Genomic DNA, 17,287 nt, shown 5'->3' on the forward strand with positions numbered 1-17,287 from the left:
TCCTCTGGGCCAACGCCGCGGAGCCGCCCGGCCCTGCCGAGCTCCGGGCCCCAGGCCAGCACCTCCTGGCTGAGGAGTGCCCGGAAGCAATCCTATAGGTGTCGCCGCGTCGCCCCGCCGCGCAGCAGGGCAGCGCCAAAGCCGCTGGCCCGCGGGGAGGGAAGGAAAGGGAGGTAGGAGGGGAGGGGAGGTTCGTGAGGAGGGGGGTTGAAGGCGGGAAACGGGGCGGGGTGGTCGGGGGAGGGGACTACTACGACGAGGGTTGGGAGGGTGTGTTCGCACGCGTGTGGCAGAGAAGAAAGGGGCGAGGTATCTCGGCCTGCGAAGCTTTGAGGACCAGGGGTCTTGTGGTAAAATCCAGACACACCCATTTCATGCAACTTCGCCTATTTTCACCGGAAGATTCCGCCAAAGCCACCAGGACGGTAATCGTCCTAGAGAACTGACTTGTAACTCAATTCAACAGAAAAAGAATGCAAGTTAAGTGCCAGAATATATCTATGCTAGGATATAAAGGAAGAGCAATATTTTGCACATTCTCCAGAACAGGGATGATCCCTAAGGGAGATATCAAAGAGTTGGGTATTCTAATACTAGGAGGCAGCGTCCGTTCTGCCTAGAGAGCAGACGTGACTGTTTAGAACTCTTTGTTGAGCGCATAAACTGGAGAGAAGGGCAAGGTTAAGTCGATCCGCCACCATTTACCTTAGGACCTGGAGAAAAGACTGTATCAGTTAGCTAGCTTGAAGGCCTGCTTGGGAAGCAAGATAGACAAGGATTTTTTTCCCCCATTCTCTAGCCTCACCCCTTATTTTTCTTTCATAATTCTGGCCGAAGAAAGCGGTCACTCATAATCAGAAGAGAATTTATCATGAAGTTAATTAAGCTGTGTACCTAATTTTGTATCTGTCATCGTGTATTCTTAAAAGAAGACTCCGACATTGTATAAGTTCTGGACCTTAACAAAACCTGGATAAACTCTGGTAAGTCTTAAAATGTAATCATCAAATGTTTATTTTCACCTAAAATAATAAGATTTCAGAAGGATTGCTCATTCTCATCATCTTAGGTCAAGATCAAGTAAGTCTTGGTTAAAAATTATCATTTTCTCTACTAAAACTTGGAGGGACTAAGTGAGGCACCCGTCAAGAGTCATTTGACAGAGTTTCCTCACCAAAACAGGAAAAAAGTACATGCATGTAAAATGTACTTGAGCCCATACACAAAGCCAGATTTGCTTTCTTCTCATCTTACATGGTTTTCTCTTGCTGTCCTTATTTCAATCACCTAAGGACACAAAATCAAACAATAGCATCTAAGAGACTTCAGTCCAGATCATTTGGGTCTCAGGAAGTTTCCAGGAAGCTCTAGCTTTACACAGGTCTACATAAAATAAATTGGACTAAGAGACATTTTCCTGTACAAGGATCACCCAAACACAGATTCTTGTAGGAAGAGCATCAATCAGAAGAAGTCCAAAGAAATGTTTTCTAAATCCTTCCAGTCCTTCTGGGGAAACCTGAACTTCCTGGCCAGTTGCTTTCCCAACTGCATTCTTTGATGAAGGTATGGTGTGTCCTGAATTGCAAATCAGAGTTAATGCTCATTTATAACAAGATCAAACAATCTGAATGGTGGCAGGAAAAACTGCAATAAAAATTTTAAAACAAATTTTTATACTTTCAATTTTCCAAATCTGTCAGATTGAACTATTTTAGTTACTTGACTAAAGTAATAATTCTGTAAAGTCTAGTAAATCTTTTCCCATAACATCTTAAATAATCTTTCTCTGTACTTTTTCTTTTAATTCATTACCGACACACAGGGACAGTAAATACCTAGTGTTCATCATGTGCCCTGACAAATGCTGGACTATAATCATTGGATTAATAGAATTTAGAACCAGCCTCAGTGACAGACTGAGACCCTGTCTCAAAAAATAAATAAATAAATACAGGATCATTTTTGAAAAGTGAAAATTATTATTTTCAAAAAGAACACTTTCAGTTATTTTTGCTCAATTTCAACTTGCAGACATATTGCTGAAAGAAATTATAGATGAGACATATGCCTTTGTATTTTTCAATGTCTATCTCTGGAGTTTGCAAGTGTAAAGAAAAATCTGAATGGGCTATAAGAATTTTATCTTTATACTTAATATAAATAAAGTCAATCAGGATAACTATTAATAATCCTATAAAATTGAAGATATAAGGAGCATATTAAGGCAGGAAAATACAATAACTAGGTTAATTTACAACAGCCTAAAAACTAGGGCTTGGGCCTAAATTTGGATATGCACCAATTTCAACATTAAAATTTTCTTTACTGTGCCAAAGATCAAATTCATATACTTATCAATGAATATCTCACTGTTCTACTCTATAAAACAAGCATAATATGAGTACCATCATTATATAGAAGAATTAGATTAGTACCTAACATATATATATATAGAGAGAGAGAGAGAGAGAGAGAAAAAGAGAGAGATTGAGAGAGAGAGTAGTAGTTAACAATTGTTCTCTATTACTATTATTGGTCTGTCTTGGGTGCAGCTCTACACTCAGTGCCTGGCAGTCTTAGTTTTTCCCATGGGAAAAGCTCAATAAAGGCTAAATATTATTTTTTCCAGGGATATCCTAATGGCAAATTGTCTTTGTAACTTTGAATGAGAATTTGGGCTTAAGGGAGGTGGCACTGGTCAAACACAAGGTGAACATTTATAGCCTAACTCTTGGGTTTCCAAACTCAAGACTACTTCATAACTTATCTCAAAAATACTACATCATACATGAGACAACGGCAAAGGATAAGATGCCCTCTTTTGGGGAGAGCAATCATTCCCTTTGTCTTTTCTCTTGCTGCCTTCAGGTGCTTTATTAACTTGATGAAGATTAGTGACACTGAGGAATACTGAGGAACCAGGCTCTATTCCACCCCATCCCCTTCATGCACACCCCATTCCAAATGCTATCCTGTCACAGCAGATGCCACATCACTTTTGGGGTGGGCTAAGAGATCAAGGTATGTATGCCATGACCTATGTAGGATTTTGATCTGTGATTTTCATTTCCAGAGAATATAATACATTGATTAAGACTGAAGTTGCCAGCCAGGTGTGGTGGCTCACACCTGTGGTCCTGGCACTTTGGGAGGCTGAGGTGGGCGGATCACGAGGTCAGGAGATTGAGACCATCCTGGCTAACACGGTGAAACCCTGTCTCTACTAAAAATACCAAAAAAAAAAAACCAGGCGTGGTGGCAGGCACCTGTAGTCCCAGCTACTCAGGAGGCTGAGGCAGGAGAATGGCGTGAACCCAGGAGGCGGAGCTTGCAGTGAGCCAACAAAGTGAGACTCCGTCTCAAAAAAAAAAAAAAAATTGAAGTTGCCTATGATTGATTCTTAGTTCCAATGACTCTTGGCTCTATGACTTTGGGCAAGTTACTTAACCTCTCTGCCTCACTTTTCTCCTCTGTAAAGTGAGGATTATAGTAATGCCGTCATAATAAGGTTATAGTAAGAAGTAAATTAGTTCCTAACATATAATAAGTGCTTAACATATGCCATCTATTACTACTATCATTCTACTTCTTTTTAAAATGTCACTTTTTCAAAAATGCAACTTCCCATCTGTAAAATCAAGCTTAAATCTGCCCAGCTTACCTAAGACATTTGTTATCATTATGACATATGATAACATAAAAGCAGTTTGTAAAATGTGAACTGATTGTTTTGCCCTGAGTTTTTAAATATTCACGTGTATGTATTTCCTATTGGATTTGGACTCTTTGAGGGCAAAAATCCATGTTTTGTTCATGTTTGTGTCCCTCATGACACTCCAAAGAACACCTCACTCTCATTAGATATTGAGTAAATATCTACTGAATTAATGAATAAACAAAAATGTCATGGCATTACCTAGTCCAGTGATTTAAACTATATGCTGTAGCCGATGAGTAAATTATAAAGTATTTTCATAAAAATGAAATAGGCTGGAAAACATCAGAGTTTGGAACACAGTAAGATATTGTTTCCTAAAATATTGTTTTGGGTTTGTGTGATATGTATGAGTGTGTGTATGTTTCTGCTCAGTAATGATATAAATGTATTTCTCACTGTGTGTCCTGATTATAAATATTTGAATGTCTATGTTATGGGACAATCTCTGGTACTAAGAGGTCCTAGTGTTCCCAATTATGAATGTCCTATACACTGTGACATCGAATTCATTTGGCCAATTGGACCACAAAAAGTTTTGGCTAAGCAGACAGTAAATGAAGCCAGAGCTTCTACTCTGTTCTCTCTGTTAGAAAATATATTATGATCAGGTTTCTAAAATGCATCTCTTCAATTTCCTATTTTAACAAACATAAATCAATGCACAGTATTGAAACTTACTTTGGCAATGTGCCTGAGGGCCATAATCCAGATTATCTCCTTATTGAATAAGGCCTATATATATACATAGTGCAAGGCACTTCAACTGGGGAACATCAAGCCATCTCTGACTCCCAGACATGTTTTGTCTGTCCTGTACTTCTTAAAATGAAAAACATTTTAGTTTAGATGCCTTTACAGAGGGTACATAGGCTCCAGTCTAAGGGCCATAGTTCACTACTACTTCCCAATGTAGAATACTCAACCTCCTCCACTCATTCCTACTACCAGTTACCCTTGCAGGCATTTGAGTTTGAGACCTGCAGTGTAGTGGCAAAACCTTAAGGAGAAATACTCCCAAGAGAGACGCCAAAAGACACGTCTTTAGGCCACAGTCCAGAAGAAAGCAAAATAGACTGAGAATCCTCTCCTGACTCTGCTCTTAATCAGCAGGGTGGCCTTGATCCATTCTCCTTCTCTCAGCAGTAAAATCGAAGATATTGAATTACATGATTCTCTTTAGTTCTCAAAACTTTAGTTGTCACTTCCCTCTCTCCTCCAAATGATGTCCACAGGGAAAAACCATAGTCATTTAAGTGCTACAGTTTGCTGTGTCCCAGTTAATCAAGGTTTTGCTATAGAAATGCATGCATAAATAGTAGCAGCTGTCAAGAGGGACATATAAAGCAACACACAAGAGAGAAGAGGAGGTATGCTGGAAAAAATCGGGTGAGCTGATGGATGACATTTAACAGAAGAAAATCTGAACTATTCCTATAATGTTCTTAGGCGTGGGGATATCTGTTCTTGGTGTTTGACGGGATTCTGGGTCTTCCAGAAAATAGGACAAATTTCCCAGGTAGGGCATTTTTTTTTTTTTAAAGATAACCCAATATCATGAAACCTGTGTTTCCTTGACACTCTAATAAGTAACAAAATAACTGCCATTGATTATTTATCATTTGCCAGGTGCCTTACCTACCTTAAATCTAAAGATTTTATTCTTATTTTGAGGCAGACTTGGAGAGGTTAAGTAACTGGCCCAGGGTTACACAACCATCAGTTAGGATTCAAACCTCCATCTTCCTGATCATGCTTTGGCCACTGCGGCAGCCTAAAGAGGCAATTCCACTGATCAAAGTGAAAGCTGAAGGACATTTAGGTCATTCCTTAGATCTGACCTGCCTTACTAAGTGTGGTCAGTGGAAAATGGTTTGGGCAACTTATGGAAATTGCACTTTGGGAGGCTGAGGCAGGCAGATCACCTGAGATCAGGAGTTCGAGACCAGCCTGGCCAACATGGTGAAACCCCGTCTCTACTAAAAAACAAACAAAGAAACAAACAAAAAATTAGCTGGGCGTGGTGGCACGTGCCTGTAGCTCCAGCTACTCAGGAGGCTGAGGCAAGAGAATCACTTGAACCTGGGAGGCAGAGGTTGCAGTGAGTCGAGATCATGCCACTGCACTCCAGCCTGGGTGACAGAGGGAGACTCTGTCTCAAAAAAAAAAAAAAGAAGAAAGAATCAAATGAGGCACATGGAAGCATATAGTAAACACTAAAGCCCTACTTAAATACTGCATTTTATCAAATCTAAGAAACCATCCATTCTAAGTCACAACATAAGAAAAATATGCTACTAAAGAAAGTATGACATACTATCAATCTTAAGATACCCCAAGATTTCTTAAATGTCAATATGTTAAAAATCTTTTATAATCAATGTAACAAATGTTATTATTTGACTGTATATTAGTCTGAGAATATATTTGTCAATTTATTATTCACGTATTTTGAGCAATTCTGGCAGGTGAAGACAATACCCATCATGTTTTATGAGGTCTAGCACAGTGCCTGCCAAGTAATAGGTGCTCAGAAAGTATCTGCTAATTGAATGAAAATACCAAAAAACTTTATTTTGGAAGCAATCTTTAGTTTACAGAAAACATTGCTCTGGTTTCTTTAATGAGCTCACTTAAAAAACACATTTCCATTTGCTAACATTTAACTTATCCTTGACTTTTCAAGGACATGCTCATAGTATAATGTTTGCCTTAGTTCATTTTGTGCTGCTATAATAGAATACAGGAGACTGAGTAATTTACAAAGAGCAGAGATTTATTTCTTACAGTTTCTGGGGCCAGGAAGTCCAAGACCAAGGAGCCTACATCTGGTGAGGGCCTTCATGCTGCATCATCCCGTGAGAGAAGGCAGGAGGGCAAGAGAGGATAAGAAAGGAAGAGAGAGCAAGGGGGTTGAGGGGGAGGGAAACTCGCTTTAATCAAGAGTGCACTCCCATAGTAATGGCATTAATCCATTCATGAGGGTGGACCCCTTATGGCCTAATCACCTGTTAATGGTACCACCTCTTATTACTGTGAGAATGGCAATTAAATTTCAACATGAGTTGTGGAGGGGATATTCAAACCATAGCAACGTTATACTGTACCATATATATACATATAATATATATTATATATATAATATATATATAATATATATATATAAAATCCACGGTTCCTATATAATAACTCCCATAGCCCTCGACATAGTAAACAAAACCTCTTTCTCTTTCTCTCTCTCTCTCTCTCTCTCTGATGTTCTGCCTCCCTACTTTCACCTGTCCAAGGCAGGACTCTTACCTGATTGTGGGTCATAAAACCCTCATCCCAGAGGGTGTCCTGCCCCATCCCTGGGGGAAGAAATGCTGCGCAGAGAAGACAAATAGAGTCTAAACAGGCCCTATTGGGTTTAGATCATATACTTTTTGTTGATGAATCACATTTTAACACAGTTGTCCATGCTTCAATCATGCCTACCCAATGAAGTCTTCATACAAGGCCCAAGAGGATAGGGTTTGGGGACCTTCCAGATAGCTGAGTAAGTGGAGGTTCCTGGAGGATGGTGCACCCAGAGAGGGCATGGCAACTTGGCATCCCTTTCCTTGTATCTTTGTAATATCCTTTATTATAACCCAATAAACGTGTTTCCCTGAGTTCTGTGAGCCCCTCCAGCAAATTAATCAACCCAAAGAGGGGATCATGGGAACCCAAACTTGAAGCTGGTCGATCAGAAGTTTTAGAGGCCCAGACTTGCAACTGGTGTCTGAAAATGGAGATGGTAGGTTGGGGGAGCAATTTTGGGGACTGTGTCAGTGGTATCTGACACTATCTCCCGGTAGATAGTCTCAGAACTGGAGGACACTCAGCTGGTGTCCACTGCACAATTGTTTGTTTGTGGGGGGGAAGTGCCCATTTGATCACAGAAGCCTTTAATTTGTGTTGATTGTTACTGTGAGAAAATAAGAAAAAGCACTTTGAGTGTGTTTTTCCACACACAGATATACCTACATTACCGTTTCAAGAGTAACTCATGGAAGCATCAGTCCTTTTCATCTGTCATTTTACAAGTAGGAAAACTTCACCTTCTCAAGTGGGCTGGTTCTGTGATCGACTTCTCTCAGTCTTGAAGAAAACACTGAAAATTTTTATGCAGTAAATAGTTCCCCAAAGTCAGCTGCAAACCAACACTGAAGTGAAAGTTTTCCTAAATCCTGGATAGTCCCATGTTTGGCCCTGAGCCCATTATGTGTGATTTCATGTTCAAGATCCTTAAAATCTGGATGCTTCTTTTTGCAACCCCATTGTACTTAACAGGGTGCTGGGCCACAGAGCATGTAGAACTTGGGGCAAATCGTCTATGCTGGTGATGCAGAAGGCAGTCACCACCCCAGACACAGGTGGAACAAATTCTTGGGGTGCTGAGTCTCCAGAGCACCAAATCACTGCTGCTCACTTGACAACATCTAATTAAAGGGAAGGAACTAGCATTTTCTGAACACTAAACTAAGTGCATGGGTTTTTCATCTATTCGAATGTGAAAGGTTTCATGAGAAGGATTACCATACCCAAAGAGATAAAACTCTGGAATGCAGCTGAGTGTGGGCTAAGCAGTGATTGCTAGTGATCCTCAATATTGCTCTCCATCTTCTATGCTTCTATGCCCTTTAGCTGGGCATGTGGCGACATAGTATAAATATTTTTCAGTCTCTTTCATGTCTTGGACCTGCCACATGCAAGTTTTCTGTAATCTACTAGGTGCATACATAGGACTAAGTTGTAGCCATTGTAATTATAAGCAAAAATAATATGTGCAATTTCTGGTATGGATCCTTAAAAAGGAGGGTAGGTGGTATGTCCTTCCAATCCTTTTCCCTTTCTTCTAGTTGGAATACGGAGCTCCAGCAGGTACTTGGACCATGAGTTAACCTTGAGGGTGGAAGACATTCACAATGAAGCAGTAAAACAGAAGAACCCCGAGCTCCAGAGAGCCCTAGCAACCCTAGACTGATTACCTCTAGATTACTTAGAGGTGAGAGAAAAACAAACTACTTAGTTATTATTTTGCCACTGTTATTTTGCTTTTTTCTGTTATGTGCATCCAAACTAACTGGGGTACAACCTACCACCATTAACCACTGGATTTCAGACTTTTTTTCTTTTTTTTTTTTTTTTTTTTGAGATGGAGTTTTCACATTCTTGTTGCCCAGGCTGGAGTGCAGTGGCGCAATCTTGGCTCACCTCCCGGGTTCAAGCAATTCTCCTGCCTCAGCCTCCCCAGTGGCTGGGATTACAAGCACACACCACCATGGCCAGCTAATTCTTTTGTGTTTTCAGTAGAGACGGGGTTTCAGCATGTTGGCCAGGCTGGTCTCAAACTCTTGACCTCAGGTGATCCGCCTGCCTTGGCCTCCCAAAGTGCTGGGATTACAGGCATGAGCCACCGTGCCCGGACACTTTCAGATATTTATTTACAAAAATATTTACTGGGAATTACATGTTCATGTGGTCATGGACAAATGTGATAACTTCTCTAAACCTGTGTTTTCTCATCCATAAAATACTAATAAAAACAGGGTAGTTATTAAAATTGCATAATATAAAGTACATAAAGAGCTTAGCATAATGCCTGGCATATAGTGAGGGTTCAATGAATGCTATCTATTGTGTTATTTGTTGTCATTGTCCTTCAACATAGCTCAGTCTATTGTGTCTGACTCCAAAGCCAGTGATCACTCCATCTCATCCTGCTATTCAGAGACTGTCTTTCAGGACAGACCCAGCCCAGAGCTGTGGACCCCTGACTCTGTTACCAGTGAACTCCCAAGTACAGCTATCCCTTCCTTTGGGTGTAATTCTCTTTCTTTGATCTATTTGCATGATCTCAATACAGTCTAGAATATTTTAAGCCATTAAAGGTGATACAAAGCTTAAAGCAAAATGTCAGTGTTATGACACAGTGGTTCTGAGACTATTAGCTTCAATATGGCCAAATGAGAGAGTCTGACTTATTTTCCATTTGTGCTAAAAGTAAACTTAGGTAATAAGTGGGGGTATTTTTAATTTATTATTCTATCTTTTTACTTTCTATTAGGGAAATTTTTCAAACATACTCAAAAGTAGAGAAAATCATATAATGGACTTCTTTGTATATATCACTCAGTATCAATACTCACCAAGTTGGTCCATTTCTCCATCATCCAGGAAAGACACTGGTGTTGATGCTGACATCCCTATCAAGGACAATAACTACCATGGCTCTTAGTGCCTTGGTGTAACCTGGGATGTGTGGCCTTCTGGCCAAGCATCTGTGATTTCATATTGTTGAAGCATTCGTTATAACCCTGGGGTTGCAGCTCTCTGTAAGTTTGCTGTGGCCTGACCAAGAAAGAAGGCATATGCAGATTTCTACAGAAATTATAATTCCATTAAAGAATTTGAGATGAGGAAGGTTAATCTCTCAGAGTACAAAGTGATTTTAGAACATAAAGTATTTCTTTGGGTTGAATTATATAGAAGTTTGTCACTGTACCTGTGTTCCTGAACTATCTGTGAAACATGAATATGCGGGCTAAGAAACTGTTTATCTTAATAAATAATTAACAAACACTTTGAACGGTAAAAAAAAAAAAAAAGTCATGGTCAGTCTTTTTTCATATGTATAGACCCCTTACTACCGTTAAGCAAATTCCAGACTTCATAATTTGGGGGGAGTAACTATCAGATTTCATCTGTACTAGAATTGCGGCAAAGTACCATTCCACCTGCCTGCTGAGAGGCCAAAGCTATTCCCTAACCAGTTTCTCTTCAGGAGACTGTCAAAGGACACTGCATACCTTCCCATTTCCTTTTTTCCCAGTAAAAACAACACATCATTCATTCAGTTTCTTGTCCTCACCTCACCTCCCACCTTCACCCACCCTAGACCCACAAAACTTGCCTCAGTTTCAAGTACTAGTTGTAATCTTAGGCCTTGCTGCCCAACAGATCTCAAAATCAGCATGGCAGTAATGTAATCATCCAACTAGTTCACCTTGCCCACTGCCCAGATAAGAGCCGATTTATCAAGACAGGGGAATTGCAATAGAGAAAGAGTGTAATTCACACAGAGCCAACTGAACGGGAGATCAGAGTTTTATTACTTGATTCAGTCTCCTTGGAAAATTCAGACACTAGGGTTTTTTTAAAGGATGATTTGGCACATAGGGGGGCCAGGGAGTGGGGAGTGCTGATTGATTGGGTCAGAGATGGAATCATAGGGGGTCAAAGTGGGTTCTTCTTGCTGTCTTCTGTTCCTGGGAGGCGCTGCAGAACTGGTTGCGCCAGATTACCAGTCTGGGTGGCACCAGCTGGTGCCTCAGAATGCAAGGTCTGAAAAACATCTCACACCAATCTTAGGTTTTACAATAATGATGTTACCCCAAGGAGCAACCGGGGAGGTTCAGAACTTGCAGCCTCCGGCTACAGGACTCCTAAACCTACATTTCCAATCTTGCAGCTAATTTATTAGTCCTACATGGGCAGTCTGGTTTCAGGCAAGAAGGGCTGTTATCATCTTTGTTTCAAGGTTAAACTAAGTTCCTCCCAAACTTAGTTCAGCCTGCACCCAACAATGAACAAGGGCAGCTTGAAGGTTAGAAGCAAAATGGAGTCATTAAGTCAGATCTGTCACTGTCATAATTTTCTCACTGTTATAATTTTTGCAAAGGCAGTTTCATTAAGTTTTGCCAAAATAGGAGAAATGTATGGACTACTAAAGCTGGAGAGAGTTAAAAAGGGTAGACTATCCCTTTCAATTTAAAGATAAGAAAATCAAGACAGAAAAATGAAAAAAATTGACTCACATTTCAGCTTTCTAAAATGCAGAGATCTAATTATGTGACTCAGTTGCTTAAAACTATTCAAGGGTTTCCTATCACCCTCAGTCAAAGGTAGTCAGCATAATGGACTCTGCATTCTAGGACCAGCTAATTTCCCTCAAGACTCAGCCCTCAGCCTTCACCACCTCCCCCTTCCCAACCTCTTTCTAAGTCCAGACAAAGAGCTTCGTTGCGATCCCCCACCTGGCCAATCCCAGCCTGCCCTTCAGATCCCTAAATGGAGATAGCACGTCCCAGGAAACCATCCAATTTCTCAAAACAACGTTTGATATCATTTTTTGAGGTCCCGTAGAATAGTCTACGTCTTCTAACATAGCACTTACAACATGCTACACTGAAATTGCCTATTTACATGTATGACTTCCCACACCAGACTGTAAGCTCCATGATGGCAGAGCCATATTTGGTACCTAACTCCATGCCTGACACAGGGTAGATGCCTGATAAAGATGTGCCAAATGAGGCTGGGCATGGTGGCTCACTCCTGTAATCCCAGCACTTTGGGAGGCTGAGGCAGGTGGATCACGAGGTCAGGAGTTCAAGACCAGCCTGGCCAACATGGTGAAACCCCGTCTCTAATAAAAATACAAATAATTAGCCGGGCGTGGTGGCGGGTGCCTGTAATCCCAGCTACTCAGGAGGCTAAGGCAGAGAATTGCTTGAACCCAGAAGGCGGAGGTTGCAGTGAGCTAAGATTGCGCCACTGCACTCCAACCTGGGTGACAGAGCTAGATTCCGTCTCAAAAAAAAAAAAAAAAAAAGATGTGTCCAATGAATGAATAACTACTGCCACTGGGCAGAGTCAGTCAACAACCTATGAAAAGATGTTCTACGCTGTTTAGCACCCAATGAAGGTTAGTTAGCCTTTGTACTTATTATTGATTAAGGTCACAGAGCTACATATAGGAGACTGGTTTTCTGACCAGTCTGGGTCAGAGTTCTCAGCATTCCATTACACTGCTTAATATGAATTCAGCCAATAAAGTTGTCACTTACTGCTACTTTCCATTTCTACTGTATTAAAGTAGACAAACAGATTTGTAGCCTACTGCAATTATTTTAGTTGAAAACTTTGACTTTATTTTTGATCCGAGTAGGAGACTGACAAACTCCAGACCATTTTTCTGAAAAACTTACAGATCATCATGTTTTAAAATTCCCTTTGGGCCATATTTTATTTATGAATAACAGAGTATGACTCTTTAATCTTTGCCTCTGAAATCTCTATGCCCATGTGGTATAGACTATAGGGAACCATGTGTTGGTAAAAAATAAGAAGTTTTCAAAAGAAGGCAGAAGATTGCAAATTACAAAAAGGAAATGTCCAAGTAGTGGTAAGTATGTCTTAAGCTCATGGTACAAAGATAATGATAGCAGTGCTTTTCTAATGCCTTTATAGCCTTGGTCACAAGATTGGAAAGCATAGTGGTGTTAGTTTTCAATTCCATAAGGATTTACTGAGTATTACCATGGGGCCAGTTCCCTTGTCCTCAATCTATCTTAACTTTCAATGGGAAGCAATGATAGGAGGAAAAAAATAGCAAAGACCTATTAAATAATTCAGTAAAACTTAAGTCAACACAAACCCCATTTACTAGAACTTTCTCAGTGTGGTAGTTAAGAACATGGACTTTGGAGATGGACAGACCCAGACTTCCAGCCTGGATATTTGAACTTGAGCAAAATACATAACTTTTCTGAGTCTCAGTTTCTCATTTGTTCATTGAGGTACTACCCTACTGATTGGCTGTACATATTAAATTAGCTACAGTAGCTATAGTGTACATTTATTCTTTTATCAACCAAGAAGAGTGGTCCCTTTTTCTGGGAAATTCTCTTCTGTGGTTGGGTTAGAGTTGCCATAGCCCAGGGATAGGTAACTGTAACCAAGCTAGGTCAACCATGGCTTTTTCACAGGACTTTTCCATTTAAAACCAGAAAGAGCAAGTCTGAGTCCGTCCTTCCCTAGAACAAAGATGACACACAGAGGTTGAAGGAGCCATTCTTTCTGACATGTGGAGATAAGTGATCTGAGAGAACAATGCTGCTGAGGAGGGAGAAGTAAATTTGAGAGAGGAAGATAGGTATATAGGAAAAACAGTGTTTATATTCTAGAAATTCAGGAGACCTAGATGCACTCCCATGCTTTGTACAATTACAAGATCCCCCTTTTTCAATTTAGTTAATTCAGATTGCATCTCTGTCACTTGTAATCAAAGGAATCCTGCCTAATACAGTACTTAACACAATGCCTGCATCACTGTAGCTCAATACACTGAAGTTATTATGATTTCCTCACATAATTGGATTAGCACTTCCATCCCTACTTCTCTATAACACACAAAAAGAAGAACTTAAGATGCCTAAATAAAAGCTTACATTATAAATGTAGCAAAAATAATAAGCATCATGCTACCACTTAGAATCCTTACATATTAACCTAAACCTCCTATACTTTTTTTCTGGCTATAACTAACATTTATGCTGTACTCTATATTGTACAGAGAACATTTTTTAAGCAAAACATTGTCCAGTAGAAATATAATGTGAGCCATATATGTAATCTTTTAATTTCCAGCAGCCAAAATAAATTTTTACAAGTGAATTTAAAAAATAAACAAGTGAATTAATTTTAATAACACTTTATTTAACTCAATGAGTACAATATATTGCCATTTCAACATGTAATCAATAAGATATTTTATATATTTTTCCACTTAAGTGTTCAAAATCTACTGTGTATTTTATACTTACAGCACATCTCAATTGGACTAGCCACATTTCAAATGCTCAATAGCCACTTATAGCCAGTGGCTACTACATCAGACAGTGCAGATATAAAATGCTGTAGTCAATCTTCACAACAATTTTAAGAAGACTGAAGCTTTTGTAATTACAGATGATAAAATTGAACTCAAAAAAATTAAGTGATTTTTTTTCATAGTCAACAACTAATCAGTGCCAAGCCCAGGATCAAACCTTGGCCTTTGCCCTCTACATTTTCTGCTTCTTATTTATGTTACCCATACAATAAGAACTGATGTTCAACATGATCCTGAAATACAGCCAAATCAAACAGATACATAAATAATGACATGACTTCACCTATAAAATGAAAAGACCGGATTGGTGGGCAATAGGTACAAGGATTTATCTTCTATATTTTCTGTTATAGTTCACAAGTCAGGTTTCAAGAGAAAAATGGGTATTCCTGATATGTCTTAACCATTATCATTTTCTCTGAACCTTTTCACAAAGTCCTTTCATTGCTTTTTCTTTGTAGCAACAAATGAATTCCTTGTTTTGATGCAAATTAACCCTGCAAATTAACAAGAAACTTGTTTTTTAGTTAAGATAACTGAGTGAAAGTGCTTAGCACAATGCCTGGAACATAGCAATTTATGTTGATTTCCTTTGCATCATAGGGTAAACATGTTTTCAAGGAAAATGTAATACCTGGGAAAATACACTAATAGAAATTAAGTTTGATTCTAAATGAAAATTATATTCTTAAAAATAATCTGCCTCTGTATTTGAACAGACAAAACTATGCCTCTGTACGTGCATATCTGCCCCTATATGTGCATAGACCAACATATTAACAATAATTAGCTCTTGATAATGGTATTAGAAATGACTTAAAGTAGATGTTTATTTTTGTATGTTATGAAAAAATGTTTGCAAAAATGGCTGCAAACATTCATCCCACTCACCCTCACTTGCTGCCATCCATATCACAATGCAATATTATTTTATATTTCTTCTCACCAAGAGGTAGAGTACACTTCTTCACTCCTTGAATCTGGGCTGGCCTTCTGACTTGCTTTGTACAATAGAGGGTGTTGGGGAGTGAGTGTCTGTGTCCCTCCAAAATTCCTATGTTGAAGGCCTAACTCCCAATGTGGTAGTATTTAGAGACGGGGGCCTTTGGAAGATGATTACGTTTAAATGAGGTTATGTGGGTAGGGCCCCCATCATGGGATTAGTGTCCTTATAAGGAAAAGAAGAAACACCAGAGCATGTGCTCACTGTCTCTCTCGCTCTCTCTCTCACACACCCCATCTACCCCCATGTGAGGACTCAATGAGAGGCAGCCAGCAGCCTTCTGCAAGCCAGGATAAGGGTCCTCATAGCAACTGAATCTGCCAGCACCTTTATCTTGACCTTCCCAGCCACCAGAACAGTGAGATATAAGTGTGTGTTGTTTACGCTATCCAGTCTATGATGTTCTGTTACAGCAGCCTGAGCTGACTGAGGCAGAGGGGAAGTACTGTTTTACCAGCTCCAGACACAGGCCCAAGAGCACTGCGGATTTCTGCTTGCTCTCTTGGCTCCTCTTCTCCTTCTCCAGGATAACAAGCCCAAGCTAGTCTGCTGTAGGATGGGAGGCCACATGGAGGAGCTGATCCTGACATCCCAGCTGATGCCTCATACATTTGAGTGAGCCCCAATGACAACAGCTGAGGTTGGCCCAGACTGGAAGAACTGCCCTCTGAGCTCATTTAAATTACTGCCAGCAGAATTGTGCCCTGAATGTATGCTGTCTTAAGCCACTAATTTTGGGGGTGATTATCTCAACACAGTGTAAAATAAAAAATAAAAAATAAACTGGCTGGGTCTAATGGCTCACACCTATATTCCCAGTACTTTGGGAAGCCAAGGCAGGAGGATCACCTGAGCCCAGGAGTTTGAGACCAGCCTAGGCAACATGATGAGACCCCATCTCTACAAAAAAAATTAAAGAAAATAGCCAGGCATAATGGTGTGCGCCTGTGGTCCCAGCTACTCAGGAAACTGAGGCAGGAGGATTGCTTGAGCCCAGGAAGTCGAAGCTGTAATGAGCCACGTTCATGCTGCTGCACCCCAGCCTAGGCAATACACCAAGACCCTGTCTCAGGAAAAAAAAAAAAAAAGTTTGGGGTGGTTTATTATGTAGCAAAACCTAAATTAATACATATGTGTTTTCCAGAGTTTCTACAATGAAAAGCATAATAACATTCATTAAAAAAAAAAAAAAAAAAAAAAAAAACCAGGCCGGGTGTGGTGGCTCATGCCTGTAATCCCAGCACTTTGGGAGGCCAAGGTGGGTGGATCATCTAAGGTCAAGAGTTCGAGACCAGCCTGGCCAACATGGTGAAACCCCGTCTCTACTAAAAATACAAATAATTAGCCAGGCGTGGTGGCAGGCACCTGTAATCCCAGCTACTCAGGAGGCTGAGGCAGAAGAATTCCTTGAACCTGGGAGGCAGAGGTTGCAGTGAGTTGAGATTGCGCCATTGCACTCCAACCTGGGCAACAAGAGCAAAACTCCGTCTCAAAAAATAAAAAGTAAATAAAAAATAAAAACATTTGTAAAGAAGTCAGAAAGAAAGGAAGAACAAAGGAAAGGGAGTGAAGGCGGGAAAAAAGTGACAATGGTGGGAGGGAGAGAGGAAGTAGGAACAAAAGAAGAAAAGCAAAAACAGATCTGCGTGCAAAAACACAGATCTGGGTACAAATCCTCACTCCACCATCCACTAGTTGTGTTAGTCAAGTTGTCCAAAGCTTTTCTATCAAACTTTTCATATCAAACTTTTCTAATATTGCTTACCTCGTAGAATTGCTTTATGAATGAAAGGTGATATTTACAGCACCCAGCAGAGTATCTGACCCTTAACAGCACTCAGTACATCTCATACCCCTTCCTCACTTT

At 40.1% G+C, this 17,287-nt stretch overlaps 1 protein-coding gene and 1 long non-coding RNA gene across 8 annotated transcripts in view; one reads left to right on the forward strand and one right to left on the reverse strand.

Annotated features, from left to right (window-relative positions):
• DNAJC6 (DnaJ heat shock protein family (Hsp40) member C6) overlaps positions 1–17,287 on the reverse strand; it is a 166,437-nt gene that overhangs the window by 106,044 nt on the left and 43,106 nt on the right. The gene's annotated exons all lie outside the window — the stretch shown is intronic.
• Positions 277–16,203, forward strand: LOC129050714 (uncharacterized). Its single transcript, XR_008514432.1, has 4 exons — positions 277–983; positions 2,872–3,024; positions 8,602–8,747; positions 15,834–16,203. It is a non-coding gene; the product is annotated as an uncharacterized LOC129050714 (long non-coding RNA).

The sequence above is a fragment of the Pongo abelii genome, chromosome 1 (genome assembly GCF_028885655.2).
Source record: "Pongo abelii isolate AG06213 chromosome 1, NHGRI_mPonAbe1-v2.0_pri, whole genome shotgun sequence".
Classification (NCBI taxonomy): Eukaryota; Metazoa; Chordata; class Mammalia; order Primates; family Hominidae; genus Pongo; species Pongo abelii.